We start from the raw sequence: 16,761 nt of genomic DNA, 5'->3' as shown, positions 1-16,761 counted from the left end.
ATTTATCTGATTACTGAATCACAATTCTAATCAAGCTATCAAAGGCAGATTTTGAATAGGCCAGTCCAGAGCCCTGCTAGGGAAAATCTGGTAGTCAGAAAATACCACACAAAACAGTAAAGACATAAGCAGTTATTTTTATAGCCTTTAAGGATAGGTCCTTCTATCCATTGTTTACACTGTACCTATTGTAACCTAGAAACCTATACCAGTGGTGGACAAAGGATGGCCCAGGGGTGACATGCAGACTCCAAGGTTGTTTCACGGATCCTTATTTCCTAAGTTCCCAGCAAAACATGTTCCACTGGGGGTTGGTAGTGACTTCACCTTTTAAATTGTTTGCACACCCCTCTTGTATGATTTAGCACAACCGTTTTACAAAAGCAGAAGTGGACTTCCAGCTACTTTCAGTGTCTTTCTTTCTTTCTTTCTTTCTTTCTTTCTTTCTTTCTTTCTTTCTTTCTTTCTTTCTTTCTTTCTTTCTTTCTTTCTTTCTTTCTTTCTTTCTTTCTCTTTTTATTAATATTATTCTTATTTGCTATTTTTCAACATTTTTTGTGGTCCATACAGCCCAGGATAACACTAGGAGCAGAAACCTAGGCCTCAGATTCACAGACCTTGCACACTCCTGCTGTATTCCAAGCCATTTCAGGCATATACAATGCATCAAAGGTTAAGATGAATCTGGCACCCCTTTTGTTTTTTTTTTCAGATTCTTCCATCATCACCTAAGGTTTTAAAAACCATTGTCTAGAAAGGTAATAAACACAACAGAAAGGCAATAGATATGACTGCAGGCTGGTAGTGATTTTCCAGGAATTCAAACAAGGGAGCAGAAAGGCATATTGCAAAAAGGAATGCATGTCAATGATTCTGTTCAGATTTTTCCTGCAGAATAGCAACTTCTAGCTGCTAAATATTTTACCAATATGGGTAGAAATTTTATAAGAAATCTTCCAACATTTTCAGTAGTGGTGTTTTTTTTAAACAATCTTTGCTGAAAGAATGATTTGGTCTTTTTGGGGGTGGGTACATTTCTTGTTTGTCTTTCAGATTAGTGTAGCCTTAAAAACACACATACACAGAGAGAGAGAGAGAGAGAGAGAGAGAGAGAGAGGAATATAGGAGGAACACTGCACGTACATAAGCATGAAGCAATGAGCCCATCTTCGGGACTATAAAGGAATGCTGCACAAAGGAAACCAGATATATGATTTGTCTGATCTTATAACTAGAAATAATACTGACAGGAGCAAGAACACTGTAAATACTAGGGGAAGGACATGAAATATTTCTTTTTTGCAGCAGGGGAAGGATCAACAGGGAAGGGAGATATAACACAGAGTCAACAAAGAAGATTATAAGATCACTTCAGAAGACAACAGGAGGGAGGATATGAAAATAGTTCAGCAGAAAATCCCTTTCCTGAACTGAAGGTGTTAATAACAGTCATGTTTTGCAGACAGGTTATCCTAAAAGCAGGGAAATAAGCGGGACTTTTCTGTCATTCTTCGGTGTCTTCTAAATTGATTTATTGGGCTTGTTGATTATTAATTGCTATTTGAACTATTGTAGTAGAGATAGTGAGAACTTCTATTTTCTTTGCTTGCCATCTCCCTCCCTCTCTCTCTCTCTCTTCTTTTTTTCTGTGTTATTTCCAGATCTGGTGCAGACCATGATAGGTTGAGGCTAAGAATTCCACCCCTTGTTTGTCAAAGTTGTCTAACCCTCCTGTGGATAACAAATCTTTTCATAAACTACACTATCCTTCAACAATAAACCATAGGCTATTCAGCTTGTATGCCCAAAATTCACTTCATTACAACTTTGGTAACAGTTTTCATTTGTGAAAGCAGGTGGTTTGCATGCCACGTAGGAATTTGCTTGTAGTTAACAACCCCAATTGTGAATCTGTTTTAAAAGTACAAAAGCAATCTCTTCTATGACTGAATTAATTTTTCAACACTAGTGTATTTCATTTCACAAAGCTTCAAAGTAGGATGTCACAGTGTTAGTGCCACAGTGCCAGGTGGTAAATTCCTCAGAATCTTTGCCTCAGGCTCCATTTTCATCTCTTGCTCTTGTTGCCCAAGCAGAATTCTGCTCTCAGGCCAGCAAAACTGCAGCCAGTTCTACAGCTGTTGAATAACAGGAAATTTGGGACATTCAGAATGGGATTTCTTCTATAATCTGGCAATATGGCAGACTCTGAACAAGTGAGCAATGTGAACTATTGTTTGGTAACTAAATGTGGTACATGTTCCATTTGTAGAGCTTGAGTTATCTAGGAAGGCAATTATTTCAAAAACCTCATTAGAGCTGATTTATTTCCCATCCAATCTGTGTAGAAATGTTTTGCTTCAAACATTCACTTCTGCAGAGGCTCTTGTTTAAAACTGTATATTTATGTGAAATATAAATTAGGGTCAATTTCATCTATTCTTTTGCTCTGTCATCAAAATTATGGTCTGCAGTTCCCTGCAACACAATTTTATTGATAGAACCAGTTTTCTCAGCATACTAAATCTAAAGGACTGGTCTGGATTTAGGGTCTTTTCAAATCATAGTTAAGTCCCATTGGCCAGAATCCTTATACTGTATTGATTTACTCTTTTTCTAAAAGAAAGAAGGTGAAGTAGAAAACAAAAAAACGAATCATCCAACCAACCAACTAACAAAGAAAGTAATGTGACTCTTGGTGGGAAATCGTGAGGTGTTGGTTTTGCTCCTAAGTGTGCATTTGACTTTCACTATCATCCTTATTATGCTATTTCCCTTATGCAAGTGTAAATCAATCCTGACCCTTGATTTTAATTATGGATACTTAGCTAAGGTAAAGGTTCCCCTTGACATTTAGTCCAGTCGTGTCCGACTCCAGGGCACGGTGCTCATCCCCATTTCCAAGCTATTGGGCCAGCGTTTGTCCGAAGACAGTTTCCATGGTCACGTAGCCAGCGTGAATAGACACGGAACACCATTGCCTTCCCACTAAGGTGGTACCTATTTATCTTCTTGCATTTTTACATGCTTTCGAACTGCTAGGTTGGCAGGAGCTGGGACAAGCGAGGGGAGCTCACTCCATCAGGTGGATTCGATCTTACAACTGCTGGTCTTCTGACCTTGCAGCACAGAGGTTTCTGCGGTTTAAACCTGCAGCAGCACCACATCCCTAATAGTGTCACCATGTCCCTGATTATATGTCCCATGTATACCTACAACTATTTTAATTTGAATCCTCCCTTAAAGTATCTTCCTGCTATATAGAGAGTTCAAGGGACTATAGCTTCAGGAATTACAACTGTCCTACACATAAAGTATTTTCCATGTTAGAAACAGTACAGAATCCACATGTAAGAATGTACAATGACAATAGGGGTGTATTTTACTGTGTGCGTGAACAGAGACATTATGATGTATCTGAGCATTGCACACAGGCAACGTGGAGGAGATTTTACATACACTGATTTTTTTTTCTTTTCGAAGTGTTAGCAAATTATGACAGAAGAAAATGAAGTTAGAAGGCTTCCTGATTTCTTTTTGGCTTGTATACCCATATTGGTATGAAGAATCATTTTTAAGCTCAAAACCACCATAGAATCATCTGAAAAAGAGGAAAATATATCAGTCAAGGGATAAGAATATTATCTTCAGACAATGTTTTTTGTTAACTCTTGAACTCCAGATGTGTCTGTTGAATATCTTTACTGTAGAACACAAAGGCCTCTTGATGAGAAGCTGCATAGTATCTAGAACACTTTCCAACTTCAGACACATTTTCGTAAGATTTTAGGCATGAATAAAAATTTTGAAAATGTAAATGCATCAAAAGAAATGTGACAAGTAGACCCCTGTGAGCAAACACTAAAGCTTTCCACTTTCTCTTGCCTTAAGGAATGCAAGGCATCAAGAAACCTATTGCCTGTAGGGCTCTCCTCCTTGTCTCTGTCAGCTGCTCCCTCAAATGAAAAGAATAAGACACCTACAGAAGATGCCATGCCATAGTCTCTTGGAGCAAGTCATATCCATATATTTTTGGTCAATCACAAAACATTTAGCATGGTATTTCCAGGATGCTCTGAGGAGCAGCAAGATATAGAGTGCATTTAGAGAAGAGGTTCACACTCAGATCTAAGAGCTGTAGAAGACTGAAACAGGCCTTGGGTGCACTGATATCCCATGGAAAAGAAATTGTACACTATACAGTGAGAGGATGGCACAGCTGTAAATAACCAGTTAATTTCTACTGTGGAGAATGTGTGCTTTGGGCAATTTAAAGCTACTGGAGTCTCATTACTGACGTCTCTCCTGCAAATTTCTTGCTAACAGTGTTATCCCAGATGCATATGAAAAGAAGTGTACCAGCAAGGGAAAATTCTGATAAAAAACCATTACAACTCATTTCTGACATGTACACTTGAAGGTCATGTACGCCAATGACAGCTTAAGGATGGGAATCAGCCAAGGTTTCATGAAAACTATTCTGTTAAAAGCAGCTGAGTCTACATTGAATAGCAAAAATGGGGAAGGGGAAAATAACATTTCGGGGGGGGGGAGACAGAGGAGTATAAAAATATGTAGCCTAAAAATGGTTAGCAATGAGGACTTCAAGAATCAGAGTGGAAAGAAAACAATCATGATTTTAAAAACAAAACCAAACCAACTTGAACATATACAAAATGAAAAATGCTGAAAATAACAATGTAGGATGTTTGTACTGTTAGCTAGTATGGAAGGTGAAAGAAGGCTCGGAAATGTCAGCTAGTTCAAAATATAGCAGTCAGACTGCTGATGGAGGCCAGTTAAAGAGAGCATAAAACTACAACACTTGCACAGAGTATCAATCCATTTCCAGGCTCAATTCAAAGTGCTAGTTGTGACATACAAAAGCCCTACCTGGTTTGGGTCCAGGCTGTCTGAAAGACCACATTTCCCCATATGAGCCTTCCACGCCCCTAGGATTTTTGGAGAAGGCCCTTCTCTCGTTCCCGTTGCCATGACAGGCCCATTTGACAGGGAGACATAAAAGGGCCTTTTCTGTGGCTGCTCCCAGATTCTGGAATGCTCTCCCTCAGAAGGTTATGCTGGGCCTCCTCCCTTTTATCTCTTTGTTGCTGTTTAGTAGTTAAGTCATGTCCAACTCTTTGTGACCCCATAGACCAGAACATGACAGGCCCTCCTGTCTTCCACCGCCTCCCGGAGTTGGGTCAAATCCATGTTGGTTGCTTCAATGACCATCTCATCCTCTGTCGTCCCCTTCTCCTCTTGCTTTCACACTTTCCCAAAATCAGGGTCTTTTCCAGGGAGTCTTCTCTTCTCATGAGATGGCGAAATTATCGGAGCCTCAGCTTCAGGATCTGACCTTCCAGTGAGCACTCAGGGTTAATTTCCTTCAAAATGGATATGTTTGTTCTCTTTGCAGTCCAGGGGACTCTCAAGAGTCTCCTCCAGCATCACAGTTCAAAAGCATCAATTCTTTGGCGGTCAGCCTTCTTTATGGTCCAACTCTCACTTCCATACATCACTACTAGAAAAGCCATGGCTTTGACTATGAGGACCTTTGTCAGCAAGGTGAGGTCTCTGCTTTTTAAGATGCTGTCTACATTTGTCATCGTTTTCCTCCCAAGAAGCGGGCATCTTTTAATTTTGTAGCTGCTGTCACCTTCTGCAGTGATCAGGGAGCCCAAGAAAGTAAAAACTGTCACAGCCTCCATATCTTTCCCTTCCCATTTGCCATATCCAGTTCTAACTGTTGCTTCCTGTCCCACATATAGATTTCTCAGGAGATAGATAAGGTGGTCAGGTAATCCCATTTATTTAAGAACTTGTTATAGCTTGTTATGGTCCACACAGTCAAAGGCTTTTGCATAGTCTTTTAGGTAAAGGTAAAGCAAAGCAAAGCAAAGCGTGCTGCTTATATATCGCCCCATAGCGCTTCAAGCACTCTCTGGGCGGTTTACAATTTAATTATGCAGGCTACACATTGACCCCCCAGCGAGCTGGGTACTCATTTTACCGACCTCGGAAGGATGGAAGGCTGAGTCAACCTTGAGCCAGCTACCTGGGATTTGAACCCCAGGTCGTGAGCACAGTTTTAGTTGCAGTACAGCGGTTTAACCACTGCGCCACGACATTCCCCTTGACATTTAGTCCAGTTGTGTCCAACTCTAGGGTGCTCGTGCCCGTTTCCAAGCCGTAGACCCAGCATTTCTCTGTAGACAGTTTCTGTAGTCACATTGCCAGTTCGACTAGACGCAGAACATCATTCCTTCCCATTGTGGTGGTACCTATTATCTACTTGCATTTTTACATGCTTTCGAACTGCTAGGTTGGCAGGAGTTGGGATAAGCGATGGGAGCTCACTCCATCACAAGGATTCAAACTGCTGATCTTAAGACCTTGCAGCCCAGAGGCTTTGCAGTTTAACCCGCAGTGCCACCATGTCCCATTTATTTTTTAGGGACTAACTAAAGAGGCAGATTTTTAATAACTAAGACTGTGTCCCTCTTGGATGCTGGGCTTATATTCTTTATAATGTTTTTAAATGCTGAGATAAGTTTTAATTTTTTTACTTGTGTTTTTAGCCTGACTTGTTTTAATCTTTGTGAGTTGCCTTCAGTGTTTTCACCTGAATAAATGTGGGCTAGAAATGAAAAAAAAACAAGTAAATAAACATTAAAAAGCAAGATTGCAGCTGAATATTAAAATAAGCATAAAGAATACAGAAGAATTACATACAACTAAATTTAATGTTGAACAATCAAGACAGGTCTTTAGACCAATTTGTGGAGGACGTGTAGGCATGTCTTATGATCCAATGGATGCTGCCCATTACTACTAGTCTGCTGTATCCTACTTCCTGAATCAGAGGCTGAATGCCTATGAAGGCTGATTGCTAGGGAACCATATCAAGAATGAACTTGTGTCCACTTACAGGCATTTTACAGGCATCTTGTTGACCTTTCCACTGGGCATCTTATAGGCATCTTGTTGACCTTTGTATGTAAGAGAATGTTGGAGCAGAGATATGCCTTGGATATGCTGAGACTGGTCTTGTCATTTGTTCAGAATTACATGGAAATGGGGAGCTGTACACATCGGCTGAAATCCAGATGTAAATTACACAGCTATGACAGGTGTTTTTTGTGCAAAATAAGAATGTCCAATTCTCCCTGAAGATCTTGAAACTCCTTTGGATACCTTTTGTGGTGGGAAGCCATTGGGGGGTCGTGGAATGGTGGGGAATTCTTTAGTTTCCAAAACTTACCTCCATTAGTAAAATCCTCCTGTTGACACTGATTTCAGGAATTAAATACTTCCTCTTAACCTGCGTCCCCCAGTGGTTTCCAGATGATGAATGGGATAACAAGAGAGCCTTGGGATCTTTTGGTGGAGAATTGGAAATTGTAATTTCTGAAAAATGGTGCGGCTGATGATGTCGTCTCATCAGGTTTACGCAGCATAAATTGTACTGCTGGATTTCATCCAATAAGCAAATTTTTATAACCAGGGTTTCAATAATAAGATTTTATTGCTGATAACATTTTAAAAATATTTATCTTTCAATCAATAGGCAAATACAATGAATGAAATTGATCTATGCTGAACATGTTAGTATATTTAATTTTGATTCATGTATTCACAGTTTTAACCTTGTAAGAACACAAGGTATTTAAATTAGTAGATAGGTAAATCACAGCAAGAAAACTGCAGGGTTTAATGTTAAGATAACTGACATGCATGAAGTCATTGTATTAAAATATTGTTTTCCCTATTATTTAGCACAGATGGTGCTGGTAATTAATATAGCACTTTTTAAAAAACAGGGAAATTCCTGATTACAAAAATCAACACAGTATGCTATAAACGATTATATTACACTGTATGAATTAATGATTCATCATAGCTTAGGGCACAGTCCATTAGGAAATTTATAAGTGTAAGCACCATTGAAATAAATGGTGGATCTCTACACTGCAGGAACACTGCTCCCAATTGTGTCTTGTTTATTTTGTGCATAGATGTGAATAGCAGCCATGAAGAATCCAGGTGTTTATTCACATAGATGTGAATAGCAGCCATGGAGAATCCAAGTGTTTTAATGTATGTGTTTATTATAAAGTACATGGAATGTATAACATGGTGGGCAATTTTTAAAAAAAGCAAAGGTCTCTCTTTACAATATGAATGATGAACTGACAGTATAAAACACAGAAGGTTAAAAAGGGGTGAAGAGAACAGAGGAAAACTACAATCTCTTAACCACTTACCTGAACTCAGGTATATATCCAATTCACTTTATATGTATCCAATTCACTTTATATATATATATATATATCGTTGTTATCTAGTCGTTTAGTCGTGTCCGACTCTTCATGACCCCATGGACCAGAGCACGCCAGGCCCTCCTGTCTTCCACTGCCTCCCGGAGTTGTGTCAAATTCATGTTGGTAGCTTCAATGACACTGTGCATCCATCCCATCCTCTGTCGTCCCCTTCTCCTCTTGCCGTCACACTTTCCCAACATCAGGGTCTTTTCCAGGGAGTCTTCTCTTCTCATGAGATGGCCAAATTATCGGAGACTCATCTTCAGGATCTGTCCTTCCAGTGAGCACTCTGGTTTGATTTCCTTTACAATGGATAGGTTTGTTCTCCTTGCAGTCCATATATATCCAATTCACTTTTTCCCTATCCCTTGTATTTCTTTCTTCTCAACCTTCTGTTTAAGCAAGTGCTGTTAACCTGCTGCAGATTTGCAGTGAAGAAGACATGTATACTCAGAAGTTAAGTCCCTCTATATTCAATTCACTTTATATATAAAGGCAGCAGGCAGTAGAATTATAATGAATAAGCTTAGAGAATATAGGCTTGTTCAGCAGAATATACACCAAAAGAGTGAAACCTAATCAGAAGTTAATAAGAATTCGGGATGTATACCCCATGCATGCTTTAAAAAAAGGAACCATGGGAACAAGAGCAAAAATAGCAAACTGAAGAAAAGGAGTTAAACAGGGTGGGTAAAGTCAAAATGTGTAACGGGCGAAACAAAAAGATCTAGTGCTGATGACAAAGTAGAAGAAACAAAGTGGCAACTAGAACTGGGAACTAGGGAGATGTAAAAAATGTGTGTGTGAGAAAAAAAAATCCATAATAATTGACTGATAATCATGAAAAGAAGTCTTAACTGGAGGAGAGGAGAGTAAGAAAAGGTGAAAGAAAGCAGAAAGTGATGACAAAGGGAAAAGAATAGCTAAGAGATCAGAGATCAGAAAGGTATAACCATGAGGTCAAGAATTTACCTAGCACAATAACTGAGAAGAGAAGACAAGTGCTGAGTGGATCGGTTGAAGACTAGATCAAAATGAATATTTAAATCATCTTTTAAGTCGTTGAGCTACTTAAAAAATGGTAAAAAGAGTAGATTATTCTCATTCATAGGGATGCTGCTCTGTGTTTTGACATATATGATTCCTGAAATTGTTTGATAGTTATAGGATATATGACTTGACTGTGCAATAAAAAGGAAAATGCATTCTACATACATTCATAATTTCTTCCTAAAGTCTTGATGAAGCATTTTTGCCAATATGTCCGAGCACGGCAAACTATTATTTATTTCTTTTTAATTAACATATTTTTACACTGATTTTCTCCTTGAAAAGGACCCAAGGTGGCTTACAACAGCAAAAGACAATATTTAAAATGGAAAACAATGAATATGCAACAGTGGTTAACATCGTTAAAAGACAATATTTAAAGCTAAGAGTAAAGAGGCATCTTATATAATTAAAAGGCAGTATTAAACTCTTGTTTGAGGAAACAATGATTTCCCCATAGTCCCCAAAGCATGACTTGATTGTAGTTTAAGATTTTTTTTCAAGAGCTAACTATTATAGTTTGTCATATTCAGAGACAAAAACAGACCATGTCTCAGGAAAAAAAAGTTTAGAAGTCATGATACACAAAGGTGGCCAAGTGGAAGGAGTGGAAGAACTCAAAAGCTGTACACTGCTTGTACGTGCATTCAAGAACTTCCAAAACAGCACTTATCAGAAGATAGTTAATCTACTTTGTTTTAAATTTTTAAACTGAAAAATAGAACAACTCCATGAAAAATTTATATTCTGCATGGAGACTGCTTTGGCTTAGTTGACTGTTTAATACTGAACACCATATCTTTAAAGACCTGCAGAAGAAAAATGCAGAAAACAGCTAAAGTTCTTGGAAATTTAGCATTAATAACTCTCACATGGATCCTCAAATCCTGTTTCTATATTTAAAAAACCTAATGGTGTAGGATTTAAGCTTAAAAACAGGGAAGGAGGGGTCCCTATGTTTTCTGTATGAAAACATTCACTTTAATGACCAGAGAAATGATCATGTAAATATCAGCCTGGTATATTAATCTTTCTTTAAGAGTCATTCCGCATGCATTTTGTGTATTAGTTGTATAAAGAATATTAGCTTGAATCACAAAGGATTTGGTTTTTTTTAAAATAATTTTATTTCAACTACAAACACATATCTAAAATGCAGTACAGATAACTCAAACCCTCCCCCCCCCCTTTGAGGACAGGGATTCAGACCTCATTACATTCCAGCTTTCCCAAACTCCAGGAGCATTGAAAAAAAGAAAAAAGAAAAACTAAAAAAGACAAAGCCCATCAATCATTTTGCCCTATCTTCAAGTCTGATCCTGGGCCCAAGCATGTATTAAGTTCCAACTTTGTTTTGCATAGTCTCTTGGTTGATCTCGTAGCGCTTCTGATAGTGAATCCAGTTCTATAATGTCCAACAGCTTCTTCAGGAGCTCCTCCATTGTAGGTACGTCTTCACTTTTTCATTTTTGGGCCCAGAGTGACCTAGCTGCTATCAATATATACATCAAACAATATTCAATTTTCTTGTCAGTAATTTCTGGCATAATGTTTAATAATGCTATTTCAGGTTTAAAACCTTTCCATAAGACGCACCAATTTTTTAGGAGAAGAAAACAGGAAAATATAATCTGTTTTCTTCGCTCCATAAGACGCACAGACTTTCCACCACCACCACCCCGTTTTGTGGGGAAAAAGTGTGTCTTATGGTGCAAAAAATACGGTAGTTTCTTTTGAATAATTCTTTTTATCATTTCCCACAACTGTAACCAATAAACCCTGGCTTTTTCACATGACCACCACATATGATAATAAGTTCCCACTTTTTTTTTACATTTCCAACAGATATTACTGCTACCTTCTGACATTTTTGCCAGTTTTATAGGAGTATAATGCCATCACAAAGGATTTGTTTATAAATTATTATTATTATTATTTATTTAATTTATACCCTGCCTATCTGGTCGGTGAGGACCACTCTAGGTGGCTAAATAAAGGATATGACTCACATACAGCCGAGTGGTTGACATACTTGTATCTTAAGCTTTTTAAAAGAATCAACAGAAGAAAACATTTCTTAAACAAGATGGTATATTTAACTTTGTTTCTCTTTTCACTAATAGACTTGAGTATTAATTTGCTTCGATGCTATTTCATTCCATAGCAGAAATTCTTTTCTTGCACATTTTCATATAGTCCCATTAAAGCAAAAGTGTGATTGGAAACTATATTTAAAAGTACATGTTAAATTCAATTCTGGACTGCATTTACCTCTGATGTAACATGAACACTACCTGTGGGTACAGGATTGGGAACTGCAAGCTCTGTTTGAATGTTGTCTTAACAGTACACCCAGTAGTGTGTTGTAAATTGGGAAGTGCAACTACTCACTATAATAGCACCCACAGCTAGCCCTCCAACAAGGAAAACCCCGAAATGCTGGCAAGTAGATCAATCCCATTAACAAATGAGAAGTGTTTCTTTTGTAAATTTAATGGCCATTAATTATCCACTCAGGACCAAACTCTCTTCAAATACTTTTCATGATAGCAGGGATTGTTTGCAAGAATATATTGTTACTGCAAATTTCATTTTTCTTTGTTATGAGAATTGCAGCTAAGGTCAAAGTGAACAGGGAGGCCTGGGGAGGGTGGATGATATCATAGAATGTTGTCTATTTTTGTCCTTTGCTGAACCCCTCACCACTGCAGGAGCATACCGGACACCTTGCAGTTGTGGCCAAGTGGGAACCACAAAATGCATCCACACCAGAATCAAAGAATATGAGAGATACTGCAGACTAAAGCAACTGGAAAAATCAGCAGTAGCTGAGCATGCCCTGAAACAAGCTGGACATGAAATTCTATTTCAGAACATAGAAATACTGGACAACACCAGCGATCATTATGTGAGACTGGACAGGGAAGCCATTGAAATCCACAAACACCAGCAGAGCTTCAACAAAAAAGAAGAAAGGCAACAAAGCCTGGCTCCCAGCACTGAAAAAACAGCCTGCAAAAGGTCAATGAACTCTACCCAGCCACAAGGACTGGTGATCACTGCACACAAAAGAATAGCTAACAACACCCATCAATCACAGTGACAGATAATCTCTCCCCCATATCACAACAAAAAAAACACGCTGATCACCATAATCACCCAGTTTCCTGAATAGGACAAAAAGCTGATCCCACAGGTATAAAAACTCAACTGTCCCACAAACTGCACAAGAACACAGACAGAGTTCAGACTCTTGTCCCCTGAAGATGCTGGCCACAGAGACTGGCAAAACGTTAGGAAGAAAAACCTTAAGAACACGTCCAGACAACCTGAAAAACCTACAACAACCATTGAATGTCACAATCCTTGCTAATCAAAGAATCTCAGTTACAGTATTTGATCTTGTGGACGCTGGTTCCACTATATCACTGCTATATGTGAAGCACACTCAGTTTCCTTCAGAGCAACCATCTCCATTCTTTCAGGAAGAGAGAAGATATGTGCCCTAATTGGTGTTTATGTCTATCACTGTGCCTCATCACTGTGGGAGATAAGGCAACAGAGGTGTCAAGGTTTCATCTCTGGTCTCAGCTGCAGTGTTTGGCTCTCTTTGATGGGAAAGAGATGACTATGCTCCCAGCATACAAAGCCCATGAATGTATGCTGGAGGAACTTCATTCAAGTTGCAGAAGATGGTGGAGCTTCATATCTCCAGTTGGGAAGCCTGACTCAATCACCCACTGAAGCAGCAGCAGTGGGGCCCTGGCATGTCTTTCTGCCTGGGACACAAAGCATCTCCACTGAAGAAAGCAACTGGTGATCCTGTTGACAACAAATACATAGGGTACTTCCAGATGGCTACCACCTCAAAATCTTTATGGTGCTATTCCATTCTTCCTTAACATATGTATGTATGTATGTATGTATGTATGTATGTATGTATGTATGTATGTATGTATGTATGTATGTATGTATGCATGCATGCATGCATGCATGCATGCATGCATGCATGTATGTATGTAAAAATATGTATATGTATATATTATATATATGTATGTATGTATACGTATGTGTGTATGTATGTATATAATATGTATATGTATATGTATATGCATGTGTGTATATATATGTATGTATGTACAGTATATGTGTGTGTATGCATGTATATGTATATGTATGTGTGTGTGTGTGTGTATATATATATACACACACACACGTATGTATACATACGCACACACACACACACATATACATACATACATACGTACGTACATATGTATATTTGTGGAAAGAAAAAAAATCACAGAAGTAGCAGTGGGAACATACAGCCAGAATCATGACTGGAAAAGTATACCTGGGCTTCCTGTACAATTCTGATGCAAAAAAGGTTAAACAATTTAAGCCTCTTCTTGAAACACTCTCACTTATAAGAAGCAGTCGGGGGGGGGGGGGACCTGGAACAGTTTAGAATGTTTCTTCCATGTTCCTTTCCCATATCTGTGTGATTCGGATTTAACTTTACTCTGTTAAAGTCATTTCCCATTGGATGCTCTGTGATCAGTCATAGAACTATGATTCTCTTCCTCCTCCATATATGGAGAAATCATTTGTGTACTTGTGTCTGCCTCAAAAGCGTATCAAAAAGGCCAGAATAAGTACCACCAAATAACAGGAAAGCCATAATGTTCAAAGCAGTATATCCATTGAAGCCTTCAAGCTGCTCCACTTTGTCTCAGGATGTGACTACATAGCAGGAAAAATGTCAAGTGATCCACTGTCATGTCACACCTTGGAAGTTCCCCTAACCACCTCTTGTTAATTCAGTTTACCAGGTCACATGGGAATCAGCACAGAGAGCAGAGGAAATCGCCAATCTTCACTTTTTAGCTCCTTGTCAAGGTGGCTGTGCTACAGCTGTCCAGATTTGCAGGAGGCACGGCTGTTAAACTGAGTGTAAAAGAGAAGACAGAGTTTTGCCGTTGGAGGCCCAAGGTGTTCTGTATCTCTGCTACCTCTTAAACATGTGCAGAGTGCCATTTGCACTTGTCTCCTGTCACATGGACCTCCCAATGTAGCTTCAGCTAATGGTGAGACTTATGGGGAAATTCTAGTACCATGCGCAGTGGCTGGAATGAATGGCATCAGCCAAAAAGAATCAGGCATTCTCAGAATTTAAACTGGATACTTGATTTGCTTTCTGTAACAATCTTCTCTTGAAGATAGCAATCAGGCTCTTTAATATTTCAGCATATACTCAGCTGTGAATGCAATCGTTCTGCATTCTAAATATTTCATCCAGTATGCCACTACTGGACAGAGGCTAGAGCTGATCTGCGAAAATAGGAGCTGGAAACAGCCTACGACCGCTAAAGAGTAGATTTGTGCATAGAGGACTAAGCTCTTTCCGTCTGCCCAGAACCCCACACCACATAGGAAGGGGGTTAAATTTGCCATCAGTGGTGTAATGTGCTTAAAAAGGACATGCCAGTCAGAGGCAACGTGCTATTTGTGCTGCGGTCTCTTCAAGACTGCTGCTGAAAATAGGGAGGGAGAGTGGCACACAGACAGAACTCAGATCACTTTTGTGCCTGTAAATCCCTTGTGCATTTATGAGTACTAGATGAGAGCATTCAGAATATTTCATAGGACTGAATTAATCTACAATTAATTATCTTGTATTTTTAATTCAAATTTCTCTTTGCAGTTCATTTCCTTCCAATAAAGTTCTAGGGTAAGGTGGGGTGTGTGGGAGAAACACTATAAACAATCATTAGTCTGTTTTCAACAGAACTGGACCTCTTTTCATTCTGGCTGCTGATGATTTCCAACAGTTTTTTTTTTAAATTGGCAAAATGTTCTGTTCTGCAGAAATTGCCCTTCCAAACACCTGCAGGAAATAATCCCATGTTTCAAACAGCGAAATAAAGAATATGTTCAGTTCAGAGCAGGGTTTAAGGGTTACGTTTATTTTGAGCTCTGCCAAACAGAGGTACTTTGGGGGGGTATGATTTTTTTTGGTAATTTTTTTTCTTTTTCTTTTTGGATCAGGTCTTTCCTGTTCTTTGAATTCAAAAGATTCTGAAAACTGGACATTCGTTTCATTCACTTAGCTGGCTAAAGGGACAATTGTAATTTGTCATATTTGGGCACTCTAAAGAATTTTGTGACTGTTTCTTCTTCTTACATCTCCCAAGCTCTACTGCAGAAATTGTCATGTCGGAGTATAAAAATTGGGTAAAAAAGAAACATTGCAGAAAAACTAACAATATTAGTGTTCCAAATATGAGAAATTATTTCTTCCCCAGGAGTGAGGAACCATGACTTTGACATTTGCACTATTAAGGCACTTTTGATTTATGGCATCTGTAGTAGGATTTTCAAAGCATGGGAGATGTATAAGGGATAGTTTTTCTATTGCCCCCCACCCTCTCTCTCACACACACACACAGAGTGAGTTTCATAGTTCAAGCAGGGATTTGAACCTAAGTCTCCATCATCCTAGTCTAATACACTGTTCATTACATCACAGTGGCTTCCCATGACTTCAGTTAAAGCTCTCTTAATCCACAAAATAGCTGAAGGTTCCCTTGCGTTGACTTTTCTTTCAGAGTGTGGGTTGGTGCTTTATAGTCTGCTTTCCTATGAGTTATCAAGCTAGCATCTCATCTCTGTCTACTAAGTTAGCTTCTGAAAGCCCTTGATCCACAATTACAGCAATATGTCAGAATAATTTCACCTTCCTATTGCCAAACATTGTTTCAGTAAACCTAATGTGATTCTTGTTGTGGAAATTGATTGTTCCAGGTGTTTAGAAATAGACAGTTTTTCTTGTCAAATGTTTGCAGCAGTATGCAAAAATCAGCAAGTCACTCTGAAGTATAGTTTCAGTAATTTATTGAAGGTCTGGTGAAAACTTCTGATGTGGATGCAACATCTTGGTTGTCTTTGGGCATTACAGAAAAATCAGGAACTTTTTTGACTGGTTGCCTGAAATTCAACCCAGTTAATGATATCTGTTATTTGACTAGCACCACCCCTCCAGAAGTACGAGAGGTGCTAGCAAATACTGAATGAATTATGGTAGTATAGTACCAACACATCTACTTCATGGACAGGAACCCCTAGAAAATGACTAAAATTGAGGAAACATTTTCTGCACATCTCTCAAAGCTGTAAATATTAAACTAGGAGAAGCTAGGCTAAATCTACGGAGAGCAAATCCAACATACCTTGGCAAATGGATAAATGCTGAAGAGTGTCTCATGCTAAGACAAGATTCTGGCTGGGCCATCTGGAAGTCACTTGATAGACTTCGAAGTGAAGAAGGAAGGTCAAAGAATAATCAAGTAAAATAGGACTACTTGGATACATGACAAATGTTCTGTAC

The sequence above is a fragment of the Pogona vitticeps genome, chromosome 4 (assembly GCF_051106095.1).
Source record: "Pogona vitticeps strain Pit_001003342236 chromosome 4, PviZW2.1, whole genome shotgun sequence".
Lineage (NCBI taxonomy): Eukaryota > Metazoa > Chordata > Lepidosauria > Squamata > Agamidae > Pogona > Pogona vitticeps.
Note: the sequence above shows the minus strand (reverse complement) of the source record.